The sequence below is a fragment of the Typopeltis vanoorti genome, chromosome 13 (genome assembly GCF_054136105.1).
Source record: "Typopeltis vanoorti isolate ZY-2024b chromosome 13, IOZ_Tvanoo_1.0, whole genome shotgun sequence".
Classification (NCBI taxonomy): Eukaryota; Metazoa; Arthropoda; class Arachnida; order Uropygi; family Thelyphonidae; genus Typopeltis; species Typopeltis vanoorti.
Window position 1 is genome coordinate 43,206,202 of NC_143561.1, and position 21,780 is coordinate 43,227,981.

General features: G+C 35.1%; 1 protein-coding gene across 2 annotated transcripts in view; it reads left to right on the forward strand.

Moving 5' to 3' along the window:
- The first annotated feature begins 4,219 nt into the window (after nt 1–4,219).
- LOC150100096 (uncharacterized) overlaps nt 4,220–21,780 on the forward strand; it is a 384,171-nt gene continuing 366,610 nt past the window's right edge. For both annotated transcript variants that reach the window (XM_090402894.1, XM_090402895.1), the window contains exon 1: nt 4,220–4,372. The gene's annotated coding sequence lies outside the window, so the exon portion shown is untranslated. The remainder of the gene's footprint in view (nt 4,373–21,780) is intronic.

The following is a 21,780-nucleotide window of genomic DNA, read 5'->3' on the forward strand; positions in this document are numbered from 1 at the left end:
TTAGGACTGGTTGAGGAATTTTTTTTTAAAGTATGTATTTATTGAATCTAAATGCGTATATGTTCACGGCCGGTTTGTCTGTTGTGAGGGACAAAAAACTCGAGTTTCCGAGTGAAAAAACTTTCTAGCTTCGTATGAGACTGACTAGGCTCACCTTTAGTCAAAACAGAGCAGATAAAGGTTCCACACGTCATGGACGGGAATCGAACCCTGGTCATTCCGACCCAAGGGCTTCGTTATATACCAACTGAGCTACGCAGGGTCTTGTGAAATGTGTGAAATCATTAAAATAAGATACTAGAAGACTTTGCAGAGTAAAGAAATTTAAAAGTATAAATTAGATACAAATATGCCGGTTTAGTCCCATAAATTATCATCAATAACGGTTTTATTTTTCTTTTGGAGAAGGACAAACGAACATGATTTGATTGATGGGTTGGTGTATGACTTCAAGATGAAATTTCTTTAGGATACGAGCAAGACGTACCCTGAATATAATAAATCGATAGTCCAAGAATAGAACTGGGATATAAAAAAAAAAAAAAAACAGTCGCTGATTTTGTCTGTTTTTTGTTGTTTTATTTTACGAACGCATTGATCTGCTCCAGGGATAATAATTCGTGGAATTGATTTTCAACGGATCTTCCAAATATCCAAATAATGAAAATAAATAAATATATTTCTGTTATTCAGTGGACATTGCTTTGTTATGCAAGGATTACCGTTTAATTTGACTTTTTTCAATCCTAACTGAAGTATAGTTATAATTGAAATATAATCAGATTATCATCATTGGATTACAATTTAAAAATGTGAGTATCAGAGAGTTGTATTCTTAGTCTAAAACAGTATAATCAGGCAACAACAAAAAATAGAATATCTTGTTAAAAGACAGAGAGAGAGAGAGAGAGATACAAGATTGATTATGTTTGATTGATCTCTATAAAGCTTTCAATGCTTTCAAAACGCAGCACTGTCTTCTTTCTTCTTAACTCTTGCCCCTCACACACGGCACTGTTTATATTATAGGTTCTGTGACCTATTGTAAGCGAAGTTGAAATAAAAAAAAAATTAAAAAAGTAAATAAAAATATGAAATAATTATTATAAACTACCAATATATTTTGTATTATAAATTTACAATTTAATAATATCAATAACTATCATTTTCTTTATTCAATATATAATATATTTAATTTTATTAAACGAATATAGACGATATGCTCCCCGTCTAGTGGCCAGGATATGAATAGCTCCATTGCAGCCCATGCATGTCGTACGAGGCGACTAAAATGGATACTCAGGGAGGGTAATGGATGGCAGTGCTGTAGCCAATGAAGTTTTAACTGAGGCTTGACTATTGCTGTTACCCTCCTGCCATGATCAGAGCTCACAGCTCAATAACACCCTATCCACACAGATTTTCTTCAATCAGATGAAGGGATAAAGAGTCAAGGACTCAGTCCATCTCCCCAAAAAAAAAAAAAAAAAAATAATAATAAACCATATGCTATTCACTCGACCAACCAGGTCGTCAACAGTAAAATAAAAATAAAGTGTTCCTTTTTTTTATTTTATTTTTTTAAATTCTCTATGATTTTTGCAAAATGTAAATTTCAGATCTTTGCTAAATGTAGAGTTAACTTAAGGTTTAAATGGAACCATATTAGCCAAAGCACGAGATAATTCAAATGCCGAAGAAGCAGTTTTTTTTTTTTTTTTCCCGTTGCAATCAGATTTTTTTAAAAATAAATTAAGAATTTTAGAAATTAAATTAATGTTAAAAAAATCAAAAGAGAAAATTTGGATTTCACGATTTTTTTTCTTTTTTTTCTGCCAATGCAGTCATTTTTATCTGGATATAATCACAAATACAACATCACAATATTGAAGATTCCAAAAAAAAAAAAAAATTTTTTCTTTGTATATAGATGGAATGCTGCCTTTTTGAAGGTATCGCCCATAGCATGCGCTTGCTTTGTTTAATTGTTATGATAATGAATAATGTTACTATAGAAGAATGCTATCACGAAACACATTTTTTTTGTGTGTTTAGTAATTGTGTTACGGATCACTGTATTTGTGAATTCCCTAATGCCTTTATATTATTTCCCATGAATTATTAATTTTTTCTTTTAAATTTTCTGCCTGAATTTTTTTTAATTGGATTCCTAGACACATAAATGACAAATTCATTTCTAAAATACATAAAGAATAATGATTAAAACTTATCTCACCAGAGGGGGCTTGTTACATTCCAGCGAACCATTAACAAGAAGCTGCACATGTGTATAAATTATTTATAACAAGAGGTTGCACATGTGTATAAATTATTTAAATTTATATCTATAGCTAAATTATATTTTTATGTCAAAATCTAAATGTCCTTATATCTAAATTATATTTTTATATCAAAATCTAAATGTCCTTATAAGGACTGGCTTAAAGGGGCAAAGCAAGAATGCTTTTCATCTTCCCCGTTATCTGTAGAGGACAGTGTATGGATAAGGTGTTATTGAGCTATTAAAGCTCTGATCATGGCAGGAGTGTAACAGCAATAGCCGAGTCTCACTTAGAACTTCACTGGCTACAGCATTGCCATCCATTACCTTCCAAAGGTATTGGATTGAATGAATCAATCCATCATCTCCCCCAAATTTCTAATAATCACATTCAGAATCTAAATAACACCGTTTTTTATATTTAATAAACTGATTTATATATTAATAAATATGGTGTCTCTGAGATTTCGAAAAAAATATATAAAAAAATCGGTATTTTTGAATTTAAATTAATCCAGTTTAATTATATTTAATTAGTCATTAATATTATATACAGAAAATATATATTTAGAACTTTTTAAAATTGCATTGACTAGAGAAACTAAAGTAAAGTGGTTACCTAGTTAAGTATCTTTACGTAACAATGCTGCAATATTATCCTTCACGTACCTATGCAAACAAAATCATGATTTGCTTACACATTGTACACTGGTTGGAAATATATAATTTCCTTCTTGACATATTATCTATATTCACAATGCTGGTTGACACGAAAGACCAACATGTTGCAATAACTACAGATGTACGCGTCATATTGAAATATAATATAACGCGATAGAATCTTTCACGTACTACAATGCTGGTTTATTACTTTTCTGTTATCTGTTTCTGTTCAAGTCTCAGCATTTTCAATGTTTATACATTATTTTGGTATTAAAAGAGTATGCTTCTCTCCCTGTAATATTTCAACAGAGAGAGAGAGAGAGAGAGAGAGAGAGAGAGAGAGATGATTTTAGTTGTTTTGTTAGATAATTCTCATTTATCATCAAGAACAAATATTGCTGTCAATATTTCCTTGACAACAATACAGAAATTTTCTCTATTGCACAAGTGCATTATAAACAAAAACAGAAAAGTAATAGGCAACAAAATAAATGATTAATAAAAAAGAATGCAAATAAAATTTTTATAAAAATATTATTAATAAATGAAGAAATTCAAAATAGTACGAATAAAATAAATAAATTAAAAAAAAACACCAAAATGTTGAATACATAGTAATAATATTAATTGAAAAAATTATAATGACAAAAAAAATGAAGAAATTAAATTACATTGCAAAAACAAATGTGTTGCAGTCTTTGACCTTTGAAAAAAATGAAAACGATTTGGGGTTTATTTTTTGTTTCTAAATCTAAATAAATATTCTGTGGAATGTGTTTACTATTTCATGAAATTTCATGAAATAAATCAGACATCATCAACTACCTTACTTAGTGACCTTCAATCATGTCTACTCTCTCAAAGTAGTTGACTGGTTGCGCATATTTACGTAACAATGGGAATGCATCACGTGCCTACAATGGAAGTGTCACACGTTTAAGTTACAACGTATTAAAATTAATAAATAAAAATGTTTTTTATAAAGCCTCATCGTCTGCATAATATTTAATAGATGCAGGACGCGAATATTGAATCAAATTTAAAAGAAATATCTTTTATTTTTAACGTTCTTTTAAATTTACGCTCATTATTAGCTCCCAGTAATTGTTTTAACGCTAAAGTCAAATACTAATACGATGGGTTAAGAGGCTTCACCGCTTGTAAACCAAGCTGGTTAGAGCGAGGTGGCGGTTGCGTAAGTCGACGCGGGAAAAACAGCTGCCCTGCACGCCGCCACACGCGTTTCCAGATGAAGAAACCCGAAGTGCTGTGTGCTGGCGTTATTATTCATATTGGTTAGTAAAGGAAGAGAGAAAGTCGTGCTTGTTGTATTGGGTGTATTTTAAGATTCAAGTTCGTATTCCTGATGGTGTCCAAGATCGCCTTAGTGCTGTCTGGGGAGACGAAGAACTGTATAGGACACAGGAAGTAAGCCAGAAACTTGTTGCATTTTATGTTAGCTAACATTAATGTCGTGTCTGCTACCTGCCACCACAGAAACAGTACTCTCTCTCCCCTTCTCTCTCTCTCTCTCTCTGACTGTCTTCGGCTTATGACCTTGAAGTGCTCAAAGGGTTAGGCCTAACTCTTCCGCTATGTTGTTATATTTCGCTAAGCCTAACATCTGCTTTTGCCCCGAGAGATCTTTTTGGCCTATAGAACTACATCGGCAATGTAACTGTAAGGCATGTTGACCTTACTTGGTCTCTGTGAAAGTCTGGAGCGATAGGGGGAATGTCTGAAAGTGCGCTGTTTATCTTTCACGCCAATGTTATCGCTGTACTGCATGCATTTTGTTGACCTTGAGCCATTATTGATAATATAGTTCCATCTTTGTATTTATGTAGCTTTTTTTGGGGGGGGACTGTAAAATGAAGGGGGGGTTAATAGTTGACTACGTTTATTTTAGTAATCATTATGTATTTGCTGTGATAAGTGATATTTATGTTTGCGTTCGTATACCTTCTCCTTCGTAGCAATACGGAAACTCCCATTCTGCCATTGTCGACTGCTTCCGGCTTCCGGGTTTCGGCATGGAGCAGTGCAGAGAGGATAAACGTGTTGTTTTTAAGACACGGGTACTGTTTGAAATTACATTTTTTTTTGTCTTCGGTAACAGTTTCAGCTCGATAATAATACAAACACTTATTAGTCTGTGTACAACAAATGTCTACATATTAAAACATTCCCTTCCCCCCCCCCCTAATTCCGAGTAGCGCTCAACGTCAGAAGTCATATCCCCTTCCAGATATCCCGCTCTGATCATTTATTTTAACTTGTATTTTAAGGATCATCCGTAAATGATGTGACACTTTAGGGGGAGCGACTGTGAACGGAAGATAGCCACACCATCCCCCTCCCATAATAATTAAAATATTGTTTAAAGTATAACATACAGTAAATTTGAAATTATACGATTAAAAAAATATTAAAAACCTAATATGTATTTATCAAAATGAAGTTCTGGACTCGTTTTTAAAGAAGCGTGGCTTATTTTTTATTTATTTATTTATTTTTTATGGGAAGGGGTGGATGGAATAGAATTATCCGAAACAACTGCGATTATGTGGCTTGCATAATTCTCTCTTAAACTTCCTACATCTTCAAGCTATCGTTTTTATGCGACTTCCGTCAAAGGTTAATAAACCTCTATACATTACTGCCACGAATAGATTAAGCACTTTTTGTTCTTTTTTTTTAAATTATTTTTTACATAATCCGGGAACCGTATTCTAAAGACTAAACATGGAACTTTTTTTCAGTTCCCTTCAGGCCTCCAGTTAGCCAGGCGATGGGCACATCGGACGATGAAATTCATGTCCTACCAAATGACACATTCACATACATCCATACGATGAGATTCGAACCCACAGCCTGATTGGGAGATTGGCGACTGTCCACTCGTCGCCAACCAGGCCAGCAATTTGCTTATTTATTATCATCATCTTAGGAGATGAGAAGTCCATCTAAGAGAAACTCACAAATTACCCATTCGTGTTTATACTTGAAATGTACTTGTAACGAGTACCAAATTATGTGTTCAACATTGGTTTCATGCTTATGAAGGGAAAACCGGAGCATCCGGAGGAAACCAAGCAGACAGGCGCAATATAAAACCGACTCATTTAGTGGTGAGAAAAAAAAAATTATTTACTTCCCCCATCCATATTTATACACAAAGTCATAACAATACTGACATGTTCAACACAGGTTTTAACCGACTTATTCTAAAGCCATAACAGCTTTTTTTTTTTTTCTAGTTACATAATCCATCGCTTTTATAACTCATTGCTTAGGACTAATCTACATTTCAATCTTAACAGTAAAAAATGACATTATATTATTCTTTTCTCTTTTTCTTATATATCTTTATTGTCCTTGACATTTCTTCGTCTTCTGTTGGATAGACTCACGAGATTTCAACTAACCAACCAACTTTCAGAACTTTCACATTATTTCTCTTTACACTTAGCCAATCTTGGACATATTTTAATCAAGTTCATACTATAGAATGTTATGAAACATTTACCGAAATTTTAAAAAAGTCACATCATAATCGGTACCTTTTGGTCTATTTTTCTCCTGAACGCTTTGTGAAGGCAAACATATTTGTCATAACCGATCTTCCTAAACGAAAGCATGTCGTGTCCTTCTCAGTCCTTATCCTTATAAGGACTGGCTTAAAGGGGCGAAGCAAGAATGCTTTTCATCTTCCCCGTCATCTGTAGAGGACAGTGTATGGATAAGGTGTTATTGAGCTATGAATGCTCTGATCATGGCAAGAGGATAACAGCAATAGCCGAGCCTCAGTTAGAACTTCACTGGCTACAGCATTGCTGTCCATTACCCTCCAAGGGTATTAATCACCACATCTCACGGTCGATTCCTCCTGCCTCTCATAAACGATCCATATCAAGGATAATATTTTGATACTGAATAAATAAAGGTATATTTTTATATTTTAGAATAATTTATAAACCTTAAAATAATAACTGATTATTAACATTTTATTTTGAGTATAATATAAGTTACATTATTATTTCAAAAAGAAAATTACAGTATTTTAATTAAAATAATTTTAACTCGCAGTATCATATAGCCCTGAATACGATTCTTAATTAATTTTCCATTACTTTGCACGTAATGGGCAATCTAGATTTATGGAAAATGATCAAAATTTATTCATCAATTCTGGCATACATCTGATTATCATCAAAGAAGATCTATCATTCTTGTCCCTTAATCTATTCAACTGCCATTTTTTTTTTAAATTTATTATTTTTTTTAAATCCCACACACGAAAGGTACAAGAACCTATAGCACATCAGTGCTGTGTGTAAGGTGCAGACGAAGGTTGAGAAAGATTAAATCTATTGACATTCTTCTTAAAGAGCTGTAGGATGAAATGGGAAACACGTCATGAGGAAGGCTGTTCCAGAGGACAGAGGTAGATGGAACGAATGACGAAGAGAAGAAGTAGGTTCGATGAGTTTGCAGTTGTACCGTAAAAGAATGTTGGATGACTGCTGCTATTTTAACAGGCCTAACAGCAAGTGGAGGAACGGTGTTTTTGCCAATTCCAATGATCAACGTATCTGTAGACGAGACACAGAGCATCTGTGAGGGAAGGGTCATCTCTGATCGGAATTGCTTTCCTCTAGATGCTATCCAGAGGAGAGTAGGGAAGTGATTTAAGATGTCAACAATTTCCTCCTTTTCATGTGTTATTACGTCTTTAAGTAAAGATTAACATTCAAGCAGGTGACTTCATATTATCACGAATTTTACTTTGAACAAGCAGGAAATTATGGCAGAATGTCCTGTTTGAGTGTCTCTTCCTTTAAAAGAACGCTTGCCAGTTACATTTCTTACATTCCCAAAGTTAGCTTTCCTGATACCTATTTAAAACGATCATTTCGTCTTAATTCTTCTTCCAAGGTCAAATGAACGCTGTCACAGAGGAGGTTATAAATAATTAGCATTACTAATTTTCCTCTTATGTTGTTACGAAATCCAAGACCCTTCACTCCTACCAATAGGTTCACGTGCATGCTGATTTAGCCTTATAATTCCCAAGCTTCATATCAAACTAACCTTTCTTTCCTTCCATCTACCTCTGTTTTTTAGTATAATCTTCATTACTCTGTCTTCTCCACAAAAATAACTTTTCGGTGCTCAAGAAATACGTTAGTAGATTCATTTTTTTTAACCCTGATCCACACTCTGCATTGTTGTTACTAAAGGTTTTGTAATCTCTCGTGTGTATGGGTTCGATCATTATATTATTAGCTCATCCATTCTACAAGTCAGTGAATATTATTATTCTACTAATATTATTATATTAGTGTAATATGTCACTACCGCCTCTACTACTGTAACCGTGGGCGTCCGCAGAAAATTTTCCGGGGGGGGGGAAGCTTGGAGATAAACAAATTTAATTAATTAAATAAATAATTAATAAATAGTTAAACTAAATGAATAAATTACTTATTAATGAATTAATAAATTAAAGTAAATAAATAATTAAAATAATTTAAAAAAATAAAATAACTCCATATCATAGAGGTTTGTCAATCCTAAAAATTCTTCTCTTATATTTTTATTTTCGTCAACAAACCTAATGGCAAGTGAAAGCTCCTACATATGGCCGGTATACTTCTGTAAGAACTGAACATCAACTAACAGAACTTTGTGAAATGATTTTTGTATTGATTTATCAGTTTCACAAATTATAGCTTTTGACAATTTATAGTTTTTTTTTTTTTTCCCCCTGGATGTTTGTGGATTGTTATAAACTTCTGTGCATCAATAGCAGCTTCTTTGTGCCCATTGAGATGACGTGTGATTTCTGGCGGCTTGGTTAAAATCTTTATATTTTATGAATGGAGTTTTTATAAATGCACCTTCACCTCCCCCGATGTACTTTTGGTACAAACAAAACGTAATATTTGCAAAACGCACTTTTTTTTTTTTGTAGTTTTGAATAACACAACCATAGCGAATATTCCTCTAACCCAGTGGTCGCCAAAGGGATTCGATATAGCATTGTTAGGGGTCGCCAGAAAAATATAAGACATCATTATATGGGTAATATTTAATTCGGTTAACTTGGATTACCTCCATCCTAAATGACAACGCAATTAAGTGTGAATCGTGGGATCAGTACCTCCATCTTACAGGTCCTATTCATGAACCTGTAAGATGGAGTAAGGTCATGAAAATAGTTACGGAGGCCAATCAAGTAGGCCAAAATGACGTATTTACCAATAAACGGATGTTGGTGGGTCCTGCCGGCCGGCGCAGTGGGAGCGAGATTGCAACACGTGCGTGGTTCTTATTTACTGATACAAGTATTCGATCCCAGTCTCATTTTTGCGCATCGCCATACAAGTGAGCGTTAATGTTCTAAAATTCATCAACATACGTATTAGAATTCAATCGTTATTCATTCACGAACTAAACTTCTCTATGTTGAAGGGTTGAGCAGCGCTGGTAGTAAAACCAGTGATATTAATACCAGTAGTTTATTAATATCACTAGTAATACCAGTGATATTACTAGTGATAGTAAGAGTAGTAGTAATAGTAATATAATAATATATACTATATTATACATACAATAAACACTGTAACTATAAAATAAACAATCTAAAAACTCACATAAGCGTTTTTTTTTTTGCTTGTCCTATTATAATTACGTAATAGGAAAATATAGGGGGGGTCGATAAAAAGTCAAGAAACTCTTCGAGGGGTCGACGGGAAAATAACTTTGGCGACCCCTGCAGTCTAACCCATTGGTTCCCAACCGGTGGTACGCGTACCTCCCGGGGGGGGGGGTACATGCTGGGCCGTTCAGGGGTATACGAAAAATAATCACTAATGACAGAAAAACAAGTAAAGTAAACCAAATGCAAAACGTCATGGAATAATAAATGTCAAAACAGTTATTTTAAAAACAAGGAGTACAATTTATAGAAAGGGGTTTAAAAGGGGTACACAAGTGGATAAAGGTTGGGAACCACTGGTCTAACCAAGCAAATCTAAACTGTCTCTTTCCAGAAGAATCTTTTTTGAAATCATAGCTCTTGTTGGGAACATAAGTATTAGAAAAGATTTCAAATTTTAAAGTTGATGTTATAGTGGAAATTCCAACGTAAGAACCAATATCATATGCTAATAAATTGTTTGATGCAATTGACTCGACAGAGTCATTCTGAATCGATGTTTCAGGAATCCGATCAACTTGTGTATCCGAAGGCCATGGGCGCCCGCAGAAAATTTTTCAGGGATGGGACAAAGCTTGAAGACAAATAATTCAATAAATTTTTATTTACTTTTTTATTATTATTTTTTTATTTTGTTTTTTTATTTTTTACTTTGTTTATTATTATTATTATTATTATTATTATTATTTATTTATTATTTTTTTTAAAGATGAATGAGTTTCTAAGACGATCCTTCGACCCCTGTATGAGACTGAGCAACTTAGCTTAGGTTACATGCTCTTAAACCTGATGTTTCAAAACACCATGTTTTAAAATTTAGCTTAGGTTGCATGCTCTTAAAAAGTTCCTCGCGGTCTATACGGACTCGGGAAAAAAAAAAAAAAAAGCGAATCTGAACAGTTTACTTATAGATTTTAAAACATGGTGTTTTGGGATCTTGTTCAAATGATTATTTTGGAAATTAAAACAGATGTCACTTTATTAGGGGATTGTGAGGACAGAATATGTTGTTCGACTTCCGTATTTCTCAATCTTTTCCTCCAACTTTCGTTTCATAATCCGAAAGCGTTGACTGACACATGCATTTACTATGTTAGCCATTGAACAGCAGCTGAGCTCACGTTACGTATTCAGAAATAAGCTCACTTGTTAAATGCTAGCGAATAGTTCGAGCTTCCTAATGTACGTACATGTTCGTGCTCCAGTGTGTGGCCCTTCCTTATTCCTAATGATGTAGAACTAAAGTGGATTTTGAAAAGGATTATTTGAACGATGTGTGGCTCATTTGTACATTTTAACCATTCTGTAAAAAATGAACAGTTAGAAGAAGAAAAAAAAAAGTATAACAAAGTGTTGTCAATTCGATAATTAAAACTTTTGGAGGCCTCAAGTACTGGTGTAGCTTTCCATCAAGGGAAAAAAATAGAGAAAAAAAAATTCATTCATTTCTCTATTTCCAAGATAGCAAAACTTTCTTACGCCAGTATATTTGCTTCTTATTAATAGTCTTGATTTGAATCTTAAGGTGTATGAACGTTAATTTAAAATTTTAGTTTTTATCCATAAAGAAAAGCTATTTCTTTTATTGATATTTTTAAATTTGATTTAATATTATATATATATATATAATTTAATATTAATATTTTATTAATATTGATATATTAAATTAAATCTGCAGCCACAATAGGCTGTAGGTTCAAACCGACTGTGGCATGGATATTAGTGTCTTTCGGTAATACACGATTCTCGATGGTGGGTGCAAAATCGCCACCAATTTGTGATTTGGAGTGGGGGGGGGGGAGTATCGCGTAAAAAAAAGACATGGAACACAATCATGGAACTTAACCAGATAGGTTAAGCGTCACATCCTTATAGTCCTTATAAGGACTGGCTTAAAGGGGCGAAGCAAGAATGCTTTTCATCTTCCCCGTTATCTGTAGAGGACAGTGTAGGGATAAGGTGTTATTGAGCTATTTAAAGCTCTGATCATGGCAGGAGGGTAACAGCAATAGCCGAGCCTCAGTTAGAACTTCATTGGCTACAGCATTGCTATCCATCCAAGCGCCACATACTCGTGCCTAGTAGTATACTATAAAATCCATATTAATAAATAAAAGGTTGGTGAAAATTTTTCTATTTTAATTTTATAGATCTGTAACCTTACAAAAGATTTTTAGAACCTTATATTTAAAATATTACTTGCTTTAATATTCTATATGTCAAATTTAATTTTGCTGTATACATTTTATCGATTTAATGGATTTATGGTCTTTTTGTCCCCGTTTATACTCTAACAACATAGTATTTGTTCGCACAAGCAATATTTAATTTCACAGATATATATATTAAAGAAAAAAACTTTATTATTTTTTCCCCCCACATATAAAGTCTAATATCGTTAGGACAGGTAAATCACATCATACGAAAGATTAACTGATGATGCGATAGCTAGATTTTCTATCTCCAGTTGATTTCTTCGTATTTACAATGTAGCATTTTCATTCAACTTGTTTAAAGAAAGATTTTAGTTTTATGAGGTACCATTTCGTCGCGAGTCTACAGCTGCTGTTTACCATCTGCTATTTGACTGTATGTAACACAGTGATGTGATTTCTTTTTATAGTGAAATCAGGCAGATCTTCCTTGAACAGGAGTTGTTTCCTTCAAAAGAGGAAATAGCAGCTTATCGCCTGTTTTTATTTGAAGTTTCACTGTCAGTTTTGAGTAAAAATCTTTAATTTGAAGTGACGTAATATAGTACGCCACCTCCATATTTTGGCATAATATACTGTATGTCAAAATTCCATATAATGGAACTTTGCACTCTATTTGTATAATGAATTATAGAAACAACAACAATTTTAAAATAACGAAACGTTTAAAATGCAAATATTATAAATAAATGAATGCAATTTTAAAATTTCGAAATAATTTCAGATTTGCTAAAATTTTTATAAGCAGTACCAGAACACCTTTTAAAAATCTACATAAAAATCAATTATAAGTAAAAGTACGTAATCATGCTTTTATTTTACCTTTGGAGGGTAATGGATGGTAATGCTGTAGCCCAGGAAGCTCTAACTGAGGCTCGGCTATTGCTGCTACCCTCTTGCCACGATCAGAGCTTTAATAGCTCAATAACACCTTATCCCTACACTGTCCTCTACAGATAACGGGGAAAATGAAAAGCAATCTTGCTTCACCCCTTTAAGCCAGTCCTTATAAGAATAAGGTGCTTTTATTTGGAGGGATAGTGACTTTTGATGAAATCGTGCTACTTTAGGCTGTACTTGGTTGAATTTTATATAAGGTTTTTCGAGAAACTCACATTGCACTGGCGCTAACACAAATTGCAACCTACTGTCTCTCTTTCTGCATGAAAAATGCACGAGGTCTGATGGCCGTGTAAGTCCCACGCTATTAGGACCAGTGGTGGTGGACGTATGGTATTTTAGGGAGGTAGGTTTTTATTCTGTGGCCAAGTGAGTTCTTGATACTCCTTTTCCCTTTGTTAGGGCATTACAAATTTAAAATTGCTGCTACTTCTCGTGTTTTTTCAACGCTCGGTTTTGCTGGCAGTCCTTTGCGGCTGCAGAATTCTCTCTGCCTGTAGACCATTGATTGGGGGTCTACGGGACTTTTACGCGGACTTAAGGACCCGCGCTCTTAAATAGTGCTTTTACACCTCATTTTCTCATGAGTGAAGTTGACGCTTTGGTAGAGTCACTTGACAGAGGGCTGACCATAAACATACTTAAAAAGATTCTTAAAAAATTTGAAATCGATTTTCACTATGTCGGGGGACGACGAAGAGGGTGACGACAATGCTCCAACAGAAGAGAGGCTGGACTTGGTGATCTCTACCCCCCCCCCCCCCCTCAGACCTCACAGAGGCCCGAGCTCGCAAGAAGCGAAAAACCACGGCTTCTGAACCACCAAAATAGGTGGAAGAAGATCGTCCAGTTTCGGACACCTCTGCCTCCACTAAAGAAAAGATACCTTCGATCATATTCCGCGAAAAACAAAGACGGATGTCTCTTAGGTCCATCATGAACAATCTACAGATATCACCGCCAAAAATGTCACCGACGGCATCAAAAAACAGCCCACCACAGTGATGGACTACCGAAAACTGACAGGAGAAATGAAATGCCAGAGGTATTCAGTATTACACCTTCTCGCTCGGCTCAGAGAAAAATCTGAAGGTGGTGCTCAGAGGAGTGTCTGAAGACGTATCCACAGAAGTGGCTGCTGATCTACGCTGTCAGAACCTGCCATTCATCAAGGTCAGCAGAATGACCAAAAAAGAACAAGACTCCGATGCCACTAATATTAGTTGAGATCCATCAATCTTACAAACAGATTTATGACCTGATGTCAATCTGTGGACTTGAAATCAGTCCAGAATCCTTAAAGAAAAGGACTTCAACAGGTCAGTGCAACAGATGTCAAAAGTTTGGCCACGCCGAGAAAATGTGTAAGACTGAGTTTAAATGTCTAAATTGCGGAGAAAGCCACCCAACCAGTATCCGTACAAAGCCGAAAACCACCCGGCAAAATGTGCCAATGGTGGCCCACACGCAGCCAACTACAATGGATGCATTCAAAACCCAAAAAATAGACGATCGGAGACAGACGGACTTCCTCCCCCAGTAGATGCACGCCAGAGGCCTCAGCTCCACAGCCTCTCAATGACTAGCGAAAATTGTCAGAAGTCCATCTGTCGCAATCAGAGGCCTTTAAAAGAACAACTCACCAACGACAGACAAGGACATATGCAGATGTAGTCCGTTCTAAACAGATAACTTATGAACAGGATCAGCCAGTATCACACACAAACCTGCCAGCTATCATCACTTCCTCTCTGGCAAATATGCTACTAGACTTCAGCAGATCCAACCCTACGTCATCCTCTACTAACCTAAAGGATACACAAACCATCCTCACAGCGCTCATTCATGAACAGGAATAAACTAAATCCAGACTCTCTGCAGATTATTGCATGGAACGCGAACGGCCTCAGAAATAAGGTCTTGGAACTCCAAGAGTTCACCCAAAGACATCAGCCAGATGTAGTTTTGATAAGTGAAACCCATATGAGACCATCGGACAACCCCAAAATTAGAGGATATCATCTGTACAGAACTGACAGGCTGACCCACAGAGGTGGCAGCACTGCCATTTTCATCAAGAACTATATTAGTCATCACTCTGTAAACATCCCACCTACCACTAATCTTGAGGTTACAGGTGTAGAGGTTCTCACGAGCTCGTATAGTAAACTAAAAAATCTATGTAGCATGCAATCCTCCATTAAAATCAGTACTGACCTCGGCTTTGTTTGTCATCTTGGACATCAGAGAGTCTGTCATCATTGCCAGTGACTTAAATGCCAAGCGCCTGGAACAGTCGAACTACCAATAGGAATGGCCATATACTTGCTAACTATATAGGATCCAACAATGCGGTTGTGGCAGGTCCCACTGAACCTTCCCATCATAATACATATGGCACTGCTGATGTCTTGGGCATAGTCATACTGCAGAATGAGAGACTCCAGCACAGTTTATTGACAAATGACCTTTCATCTGACCATAATCCAATACTGTTGCAGTTGGGAAACCAAGAAAAACTGTCTTACCCCCCCCACACACACACACTCATTCATATCATGGGATAGGTTGTCCAAAGTACTTCCGAAATATATTGGTCCTGTTCCTCTTATAAAATCCAAAGAAGAAATTGAAACAGCTGTTAAAGACCTGACCCAACAAATTAACACAGCCCTTACGGCAGTTACTACTTTCACAACTGTCCTCAGGCCCAACCACTTGCCAGAAGATATGAACCTGATGAAGGAGAAAAATAAGGGTAGAAAACGGTTTCATAATACCTGCGCACCACAAGACAAAGGAATCCTGAATAGGCTCAATTCTCCAGTGAGAGATGCCCTTCAAGCACATAGAAGTCAACTTTGGGAAGAAAGACTGACTTCTATCTCTCCTGACAATCACTCCCTTTGTAATCTAATAAGAAAGATCAAAAAACAAGCAATGTAAACCCTTATATGAACATCTAGACTTCAATCACATCTACAAGATCCATTGACATGCCAGATGTTCATTAAAATCTTCTGTAACCTGCTCTAATCAAATTGCACCCACATCATCAGCAGAAATATATGATATAATAAAGAAATTAAAAAACAAAAAGGCTCCTGGACCTGAAGGCATCACCGACAAGGTGATTAAGCTGCTGCCTCGTATAGCTATTGTACATCTGACCAACATAATTAATTCCATCCTCCGTTTCAAACATTTCCCATCCTGTTGGAAGATGGTGGATATAATTCCAATCCGTAAGACCGGAAAAGACCCGCACCTGCCTCAAAATTATTGGTCCATCAGCCTCATCTCAAATTTGGGTAAAATCGCAGAAAAAGTTATTCTCATCAGACTCCAAGCCTCCGTGCACAAGTTAAACATTCTTCCTAAAGAGCAGTTTGGATTTCGTCAATTCCATAGTACCACCTAACAGACACATAGACTTAGTCGAATGCATCTTCATTGGATACAATTGGCATCAATGCACGGGTGTTGTTTTCCTTGACATAGCCAGTGCAGTTGATAAAATTTGGCATTTCGGATTACTGCATAAACTGATCTGAACTGGATACCATTGGAGATGGTTCACCTAATTAAATCATACCTTTTGACAGGCGTATGCAAATCAAGATCAATGGTACAGTATCAGCCGAGAAACGTATCTTGGCTGGAGTCTCACGAGGATCCTTACTAGTTCCGATTCTGTTTTTCCATATACATATACATGTTTGATATCCCGCACAATCCATTGTCATCCATCATAGCCCTCTATACGGATGATACAAGAATATTAGCCAGAACTTTACAATCATATCTTGCCATCAAAAAGTTGCAAGAAAACCCACTGCAGATTGAAAAAAGTTCTCCAAATGGAGACTGCAAGTGAATCCCCAGAAGAGCATAGCCATGCTATTCACCAGAAGACCTATGCTTCCTAAAGGGGACATCTTCCTGTTTAACACAAAAATCTCGTGGCAAACAGAGGTCAAATACCTTGGTGTACTACTGCTGGACAGAAGGCTGACTTTCAGTTGCCATATCAAGACTCTCTGTGTAAAGACTTCAAAAAAAGCTATCGCTCAACTCTATCCTCTAATCAACAGGAACAGTAAATTAAACACCAGAATCAAACTACTTATCTACAAACTGATGATTCATCCTATACTCTCGCTTCTCCGGCCTGGAGCCATACCACTGATACTAATATTCTCAAATTACAACTAGTGCAAAATAAATATCTACGTATGATCCTGAACGCTCCATGGTTCGTTAGAAATGTGCAACTCCATCGGGACACAGATGTTCCCTATATTTACACTTTCCTGCACACACTATAGCAACAAAGTTCTTTTCAAAAGCATCTGTACATCCCAACAAACTGGTTCAACTAGTTGCAAATTACGAAGCAACGGATTTCTTCGAACATAAAAGACCAAAGCCATATTAAACTCCAGTTCTGATGTTTAATCTCCAAGCCCGCTCATCGCGAGCAATTGGCTCATAAATTTTTCCACTCACTGTTTCCTATCAGATAGTGGGGAGTATGAAAAGCAGTTTGCTTCACTCTTGAAGTCAGAAATGTTAATCGTGCTTCTATTTGAAAAAAAATGAAAGCTACTTTTTCCTGTGTACACTTTTTAAAATAGTATTTATCATTATCAGTAATTATAACGGCTTTGTGTCGTTATGGCATTTTTGTGCCAGAAATCATCAAAATACTAATAATTTGCCTGTTTGTTTTCTACTAATACCATCGTATGGGGGTCTTCGTCCTAAGGGCCCAATTATTAGCGAATACTTTTTTGTTTAAATGTTACAATTAAATTGTTAGCCCTGACTACATAGGTTTTATTGAAGTTTGCTATTGCTGGTCCTTTACTGAGTGCTCTTAGTTTTGATTTAACAGGCAAATGAGTAAGCACGAAATTATTTGGAGCATTTAATTAATTTTTAAAATGCCTGTTAAAAAACAACAACATCGTAAGTCAGAAGGCATTGTGAATGTTAGGAACAATGACCTATCACTGCCAAATAACTTGCCTTCTTTGCAACCTAAATAGAGGACAGTTAATCCTTTCTGCAGAGTGTATTATGGCTATCAAAACTGCTATTTCCATGTGAGATCGACTAACTCACCTTCAGCTGAAAAGTCCTCATAAAGGTACTTTGTGTCGTAGACGGAATTCGAACCCAGATCTTTACAGCCAAAAGCATCGAAACCGGGTGAGTTACGGAAACTATTGTGAGATAATGATAATTGATCACTTGACAGTAAGCAATTTTCCTATTACACTTCATCCCCCTTTAAGTTGTCTCTAAGCGCAGTTCTTTGCCAGCATTCTTTTTCGCCAATCAGTTATTTCCTCTGTCGATATTTCACTTCAGAAACTAACATCAAAAGATTAATGGTAGTGCAGATAATTCCTCCAATGTTTTTAGGAATTTTTTCCCCCAAATGAAACATCTAAAGTTGTTTTTAGTGAACGAGCAATAAAATTTGCTTCCTGATTTCGAACGTTACTAAGCTAACACGCAATTAGGCTTTAGCCTTTCCAAACGTCTTGACAACCAAAAAAAAAACATAATTATCTTCAGTGTATTTTTATCTTCTTGTTAACTTCAAAGCTTTCCTATATTCAACCAATAGATGTGTTTTTTGCTACTTTAACAAGAACGATTATCGACTGAAAAAAAAATACATTCCTGGAGAACCACATAGGATTTTATAATATTACAAGATGAACTTCGTTAAGATTTCAGAAAAAGATTTTGTTTATAAAAAAAAGAAAAGAATTATGATTTAATTGCTAGTTCTTTATAACAATTTGAAAGACTTATAGATGCTTGGAAAATGAAAATATTTTTAGGTATGTTTTGAAAAGCACTTCGATCAGCTTGACAGTCCTGTTTATTTCATTTTTGTATTTCAATAGATGTCTGTGGTTTAAACCATAGCGATACCAATAATTATCTTCACAGTAAACTACATGGAAATGGAGGAATGTGCTGTACATACCCTAACGTTTCTCTAGAATTAAGCTAGCACTATCTTGGGTATTTATGTAATTGATCACCCGACATTGATGTTTCTATCAAAGGCAAACTGAAATGTACAGCAATGAAAAGCACGTGCCTTGACATAGATGTGTGGTTGTAGTTCATAGCAGCTTCATAGTGATTCTCCTTGGAATGAAGGTTTATTTGGAGTGTGTATCAAGCAGTCTTCTGTTTCAAGTTCAGGAGTATGTTTTGAAGTCCTGAAATACTTTCAGGGGAAAGAGTGACTAGGTTGCACACACACACACTGTCTCTCAAACGTTAGGACTATTACAGTAGTCCAATTGGATTATCTGCATTGCTTTTGTGTTCCTCTTCCGCCAACATGGATGTTAGTTTTTTTTTTTTTACAAGAAGTAATATGAATCACTGGGTAGGGGATGAGGCATAACTACCACTTTCTGAAATATAGTATGGTTTATTAAATCTAGAGAGCTTACTGATAGCAACTGGGAATATCAGATGTCTTTTAATTTTTCATTGTCTTCAGCACTGACAAAAACATCCATTGTGTAACAGTAGTGATGAATCAAACAGATTTTCAGCAAAATTTTCATTTTCAAGTTAACAGCCTTGCTGAAAATTTTAGGTAAAAAATTGCATTCGAGTTATCAGTTATCCATGCTTTATTCTTCAACTTATTGCAGTTTCAAAATTAGAGAAACATTTGTATCTGGAGATGTTCAAGACAAAAAAAAAAAAAAATAAAATAAGAAATAAAAATAAAGACAAAAATATAATAAAACAGAAAAGAAAAATTGTTTGATTAATAATGGATGTCATATTTGTTTCCCTGTTCCCATGTCAACAGTAAGTTCAGCTTATGTACACCAGGCGGCGGAGAATATGTATGTCTTCAATAAATATTATGCATACATAATATATATTATGTTTAGTAATGTACAGCAAGAAATAATAAAAATCAATGATAACACTGGCCAACAAAAAACAAACAAACAAATTTCTGCTGATTATGATCTGACACTTGTTTTTTACTAATTTGGGTGCGCTGATTTCAAATATCAAACCCATTTTTCTCTATCACGTCAGGTTTTTCCTCTATGGCATTTTCTTTTTGCTAATTTGTAAGTTTTTGATAGTTTTTAGGAGGCGGTACTATTTAGAGGATCAAAAACATCGATTTTTTAATATTATTTTCTGAAAGTATGTACTTTTAAAAATCTGTTCCTAACTTTTTATCAAGAAATTCGAAAAATTCCCGAAGATATAGCCTATGACGAGACCTCAAAAAAGGTTGAAATCGGTCTGGGTAATGACCTCCCCCCCATAATATATAACATCATATACATGTCCGCTAAGAGATGTGTTTTACATTATGGGAAATACTAAGGATAGTGATCAGAGTTTACTCCACCTTTACTACGAGTTGCCTCTGTCATGAAAGGTTTGCTTACGCTTAGATCCGCCGAAACTTTTATAGTATAGTATAGTATTTTTTATAGTATATTAGTTTCTCTGTTCGGCTTTGAAATAATGTTATTGAAATTGAATAAGCAAATTCCTGTATGTTCTTAGAACAACGGATATCACTGGATCAAAATACCATGCAAGAAGTCAAAGAACGAACAAAGCATTTGGAAAACTGTCAATATTCAAAAACCAATTACATCTGTGTTTGAAAAGGAAAGATTTTAACCAATATATTCTCACAGTATATTGACATATAATGGCGAAACATGGGCTTTAAAATGTAAAGGAAACTCAAAAACTAAGAACAACCCAATTTAATATGGAAAGACGTATGCTTGATATCACAAAACTGGATCGACAAAAGAAATACTTGGATAAGAAATCAAACCAGTCTCTGTGGCCTTATACAAAGAATCAAACATCTGAAGTGGCAGTGGGATATAAGCAATAGTCGATTCTGAATTGTTGAAAATTTATGTAAATTTAAGTTGATTCATTCAAATCTTTTGTTAAGTGGAAAATGTCCTTGCTGAAATAGAATTCGGAACCTAAGCCTAACGCATCAATGAGTTTTGCTTTCCTTCCAGCATTAGGTTAATGATTCATAGACGGAGGAAAAAAAAAAAAAAAAAACTCAACGGGCAATTAAGGTAATGTTGAAGAGAAGTGATGTACACAGGCATTGCTGAAATATGAGTGAATGTATCCTTTGAGAATATTATCGTAGCGGTAAACCATGTTTTCTGACAGTGTAATTTTCTCTGCGATATTTACGATAGTAATTATGATCATGATCTACGCCTTATATTATCATAATGGATGTTTATGTCATTATGATAATATGATTGACTGGGATCCGATGGGAATGAGGACATTTGTAGTAATTTACCGAAGGATTGTATACAAATAAAAATAATAATAATAATCTGCCCTTTTGGAACATTATTATTTACTTATTATGAGAATGTCTATAGTTGTACAGTAACGCAGTTTTTTTAGTATTTGGCGATATATGCATCAACAATTAAACCTTTCTTAAAGTCAGCGATTTTATATAGTTCCCACTGTGTCTTTTGTACACATTATTGTTGATCAGCCTATTCGCGTTCGTATAGGTTTACAGAAAAGTGAAGAATTACGGATGTCCTCTGAAAATACTAAATAGAAAAAGGCTTAATTAAAACAAAGCATCTATGAGAAAGTAATTGAAGAAAAAACTGTGAAAGGGATTCATCTGTGTAACCAGATTTTCATATTTTTGGATAGCATCGAGCATTTTTGGGAAGTCTGTATTTTATTATTATTATTATTTTTTTTTTTTTTTTTTCTGGGCTAGATGGGTGAAGCAAAAATGCTTTTCATATTCCCCGTTATCTGTGAAGAAAATGTATGGATGGGGTAAGTAATATAGAGCTGTAAGCTCTGATCATGACAGAAGGGTAACAGCAATAGCCGAGCCTCAGTTAGAACTTCATTATCTACAGCATTGTCATCCATTACCCTACCTGGGTACCCATTTT